Here is a 5,516-nt window from a genome sequence, read left to right as displayed (position 1 = left end):
CTCAGCACCTACCATCAAAGTTCTGGTGCCTTACCATTCATTATCAAAGATGTTTTGTTACAGTTAGTGAGTGGGTCCTGTATTACCCTTTTCATATAGATAATTAAAAAATAAATAGATATAGTTGAATGTTTGCTTAATCAAAACTTTATTCTTTGTGCCTGAACATAGTTATACAGGAGGAAAGATATTCACCTCCTTCTTATTGGGAATCTCATTTTGAGGCAGAAATTAATTACCTTACTCCTCTCTCCCTGAACTTGTTATCATAGAATCCTCATTGTTGCAAATACTCCTCCTTACAAATATCCTCAAAGTTGGCATATGACACTTGGGTAATACTGTTTTGCTCTTGGCATAAAAATAGTTTGCAATCGTACACCAGGGAAAGAAAAAAATAGATAAAATAGATAAAAGGGCAAGCAACATGCACACAGGAAATATAATATAAACAGTCTTTTAAATGTCTTCAGATTACATATGTAAAATACTCCAGCCTCTGCTTTTCCTGTAACTATTGAATGTTGATATGATTATTACCTATTTCTAATGTCTGTCAATTAAAACAATGGCTATGTGTTTGAATCTGGGTGAAAAAGGGATATTTTATTGAATAAGTGCTCTGCCAGCTGCCCAGGTGATTCTAAAACTTGCACAGTCTGTATGCTTTATTCCTATATGTTTTTTTGTCTCATTCTCTCTGACCTACCCCCACTGGACAGAGGTTGAATTTGACCGTCCAGTTGGCATTAAACAGTTGAGTAGGTGTTGTTCCTGCTGTTGTGTAGTCTGGACCTCCTGTTTCTATTAAACTGTTAAAACTCCAGTTCTAGGCATAATATTTAGCAATCAGTCGAGGGGTAAAATCCCTAAAGGTTTGTTTTGGCACAAGTTGGTTTAACTTGTTTTGTTCTCCCTTTTGAGCCAATTTGTTGTAGTCCTTCAAATGCCGCAGAGGATTTGACTGTCTAGGAGATTGAAGTCTTTGCTCTCTTTGCTTTTAAGGTGGTAATCACAAGATAAGGAAAAGGGTTGTGATTGATTTTCCTGCTTCAGAGCTTAATGGTAACTAGCAGTCTTTGCGTAAAATTCCACAGACTATAAATACAATCTTCCACCCTCTACTACCCCTTTTCCTTCTAGTAACAGTGATCTGAGCCACAATATCAATCAGACTAAAGTACACGACAAGACTAACTTGAAAAGGAATTTATAACCCTATCTCCATGCTAAAATTATCGTTAAATATTTTCCATCTGTCTTTCTGATTACACCTTTTGTAAAATTAAAATAATTATGTCATGACAATTGAATCATTCACAGAACTTTTATTTACTGGTACCTATTTTGGTGTTTATTTCATTAGTTGATGTTCAATATTTTAACATGTTTTCTACTCTGTAATTTTCTCTTGTCATATAAAAGGAAAAGATGCTGGAAGACCTGGCTATATTTCCTCTGGGTTTTAAAGACAGTTTGTTTATACTTTTCTTTCAGTGTGCATCATGCAATGTCTTATAATATAATTCACACAAAACTGGGGAGTGTAAAAGCAGGCAGGCAGACAGGTAAGAGACTAATCCCCCAACCTTCATCTCAAGTGAAAGATTTCTTGTTATGTAATAAACCAAGAGATAAGGTTTGAGGATTTAATCATTGATCAGACTCTCACCTGCAGACCTAAGGAAGAGGACCCTCTACCAAAAAGCACCTCCAGCAGAACCAAAAGGCCAGGAAAGAAAATCAAAGACCATCAACAATCTACAGCCTATCCCCTTGGCAGCCACCCTAGAAAAACGACTTATTTGGTAGAAAGTCCTAAGTGGGGGAGGGCTATAACAGTTAACTTGGAACAAAGGAGAGACCCCTATGTGCTCCTTGGTCCATGCACTTATTTTCTCCTGTTAATAACCTCTCCCTCCCCTTCATTATTCCTGAGAATCAAATCTGCTTTTACTTCTCTGCTAGTTTTCTCTGGAAATTACTTTCTGTGAGGGAAGAGGAAGAACTGAAAGGCTTGGGTAAGGCTGAAGACTTGCCTTTTTCTACAAAGAGAAATTCTTCACTTCACTCTGAGTCTAAAGCTCCCCGAGAAAATAACTAAGGGTGGTGGGGTTTAGTCCCTTAATGGGTATAGCAAGTGGATGTCAGGTGCTGTTTGAAGGCTCCCTCATGAGGCTGGCAGGACTTGGTATGCCATTCAGGGGCTCACGTCAGACTTCATCAGTTCTAGATCTACCCACTCACCACCTTGGTGTCAAAAGTAATAAGGGAGAAAATGGTAGATTCTCTTCCGAATACGGACTGGTGCCTCTCTCTTCCCCTTTTTACATGAGTCACCTGGGAACCACTATGAGGATCAGTGCAAGCAGCAACCATTCTATTCCTAAGATCATTGGCATCACTGATTTTAGCTTCAGGCCCCCCTGATTTTCAATATGTAAAATAATCTTGATATCATTCTCTCACAGTGCCATTCTACATTATCTGCCCTGAAAAAGTATTCTTATTTTCATATAGTCTAATAAAGTCATAGTCAATGATTCCAGTTTTTATATGAAAATTAACTTTCTTATTAGCCACGTTGGCTAAACAGCTAGGCAAGAGCAGTTGTTTCTTATGAGGTAGATAGTATCAGTACATTGTGAGCTATGTACACTTATACTCTTGGCCCCTTCAAGTTAATTTGTTTGAGAGCTGTACTATCACTAACTCCCTCCCTAGTGGCAAAATCTTACAAAGTTTCAGACCAATAGGACAGAATTGAGAGTCCTGAGTTAAGTCCCTATAGTTACTCTATGGCAAAGGTGTTGCATATTTAATATGAAGTAAAGAAAATATTACAGCGAATGGTATTGGGGAAATTGGATAGTTCCATGTAAAATTGAGATAAAAATCATATCTTACATCCTTCACAAAAGTAAACTCAAAGTGGATCAAGGATTACAAGATTATGCTAGAATACACAAAGTACAATAAACACAAATATTATCAAAACTCTTCAGGAAATAGATCACAGAAGAAATGAGGAAAAGACAACACAAACACAAACAAACTAATGGATTACTTCAAATTAAAAAGTGTCTGAACAGTGAAGGAAACTCAAGCTCTAACAAAAATACACCCTAATATATGAGAGAAAATATTTAATAGTCCCATACAGAGTTGATAGGCAAGATCTATAAAGCACTCACTAAACTCACAAAAAATCCAATAATCCCATTAATACATAGGACAAAGAGATGAACAGACACATCCTCAAAGAAGACATATGAATAAACCACAAAATTATGAACATTGTTCATCTTCACTTATAATTAGAGAAATACACAGCTCAACAACTTTGATTTCATGCCTGTAAGAATGGTATATATCACAAAGTCTGGAAAAATTTAGTGTTGGAGGGATTGCAGTGAAAAAGAAACTCATATTTATTGTTGGTGGGAATGTCACCTGGTTAAGCCTTTATGAAAATAAATATGCATATTTCACAGTAAATTAAGAATATAGTTACTGTATAATATATTGGAGCCACTTGTTGACTCCTACCCTTCAAAGAAAAACATTAATTTTAAATAATATATGCACATCTATGCTATTGTTACACTTTTTTTTTTTGGTTTTTGGGCCACACCCGGTGACGCTCAGGGGTTACTCCTGGCTATGTGCTCAGAAGTCGCTCCTGGCTTGGGGGACCATATGGGACACCGGGGGATCGAACCGCGGTCCGTCCTAGGCTAGCGCTGGCAAGGCAGGCACCTTACCTCTAGCGCCACCGCCCGGCCCCCTATTGTTACACTTTTACCCAGAGAAGAGCATGGTAGCGAGATTGGCTGCCAGCAGCCTCCTCTTTGATTCAGAATAGCCATTTTCATTCCAGGTCAGTACGCTTGGGAAGAAAACAGACACACTAACTTACTCAGAGGCCATGCATTTTTTCTAGACTGTAGTCGTCCAGTAGTGGTAGGTGAAAAGCCACATGAGGTAAAGAGCAGAAGGCAGGGAGTGGAGACTGTGCATGCAAAGAGCAGGGGAAGAAGGGGTTCCAGATCCCAAGACAGCATCATCCATCTTCTTTTTCATCTGTTGCTGTGTATTCAGTAATTGACCTGTTTCTAATAACTTCAGTAGTTTTAGGTTTGGGAAGATCATCTTCTCTTTCAAACACATTGTTATTCTCAGATGGGGTGTCCCAGCCATCCAGGTCAATTTTCCCATTTTCTTTCAGGTCATCTGACAACACATAGCCATCATTAGAATCCAGTGTCAGGTTGATATCTGGGGCTATGTGTTTCTTTCTGACTTTATTTTCATTAACTTCTAGTGAAGCAGGTTGGCTCCCTGGTCCAGTTATAGCTAATATGTCTGCTTCAATACTATCATCTTCTACTAAAGGTATTGGAAAATCTTCATCTTTCACTCTTCTTTAAGCTCCACACCTTTCAGCCTCAACTTAGACTCAACATCAACTACAAACTCCTGAAAATCCAGAGATCAAGTGGCCCTCCAGGAAGCCTTGGCCCCCTCATCTTCTTTGCCCCTCCAAGCCAGCGATGTGGGGTTGAAGGCCAAGTCTCAAAAAGACTCACTCCCCTCGGAGAGCAGTGGAGACCTGAGTCCAGAATCCTGGCCACAATGGGATAAAGCAGCTTTAGTGACGACAGCAATAACATAGCTGATGACCCGGATATAGAACACCTTTAGAATATGACGGTTTAAACAAGGGGTCTCAAACTCTCGGCCTGCAGGCCTTTTGGGGACTCCGTAACAACATTTTGTGACCCATGGCCGGCCTTCAAACATCACAGTATTCGCGATTACTCGCTTACCGAATAATCACAATAAAAATCGCACTAGTAAGAAAAAAATCGCATTAAACATATGCATACCCCGAGCAGTTCCGTTTGGGGTATGCAAATGTTTAATGCGATTTTTTGCGATTTTTTCTTACTAATGTGATTTTTTATTGCGAATATTTGGTAAGTGAATAATCGCGAATACTTTGCACGTAGTGCAGACATCATTTCCGCTGCTCCTGCCTGCTGTCCCTTGCATTATCAGAGGCCTAAAGGAGAAAAGGGAGAGAAGTTTATTACAGAATTAAATTTTGTCATACCTTCATCATGACTTCATCAAAGCCTGCAGTGAAGAGAAAGATTGATGATGAGCACAGACAATTTCAGGAAAAGTGGGAGATGCAGTATTTCTTTGTTGAGCACAGGGGCATCCCCACATGTCTTATTTGCTCAGAGAAAGTTGCAGTGCACAAGGAATACAACTTGAAATGCCATTATTCAACTAAACATGCTGAGGAATGTGCAAAATATCAAGGAAATGAGAGAGCCAAGTGGGTTGTAAGTCTTAAAGCATGTCTAATGAGGCAACAAGGTTGCTTCAAGAAAACAACCAAAGAGAATGTTGCATCAGTCTAAGCTAGTTCCATGGTTAGTGAGATGATTGCTAAGGCAGGGAAACCATTCACAGAAGGAGAGTTTGTTAAAAATGCATGTTACAGG

General features: G+C 39.1%; 1 pseudogene; it reads right to left on the bottom strand.

The window, feature by feature from the left end:
- Positions 1-4,063: 4,063 nt before the first annotated feature.
- Positions 4,064-4,786, bottom strand: LOC125999049 (BCL2/adenovirus E1B 19 kDa protein-interacting protein 2-like; annotated as a pseudogene).
- Between the last annotated feature and the right edge of the window lie 730 nt (positions 4,787-5,516).

This window comes from Suncus etruscus, chromosome X (genome assembly GCF_024139225.1).
Source record: "Suncus etruscus isolate mSunEtr1 chromosome X, mSunEtr1.pri.cur, whole genome shotgun sequence".
Classification (NCBI taxonomy): Eukaryota; Metazoa; Chordata; class Mammalia; order Eulipotyphla; family Soricidae; genus Suncus; species Suncus etruscus.
This window is presented reverse-complemented; position numbering and strand designations above follow the sequence as displayed.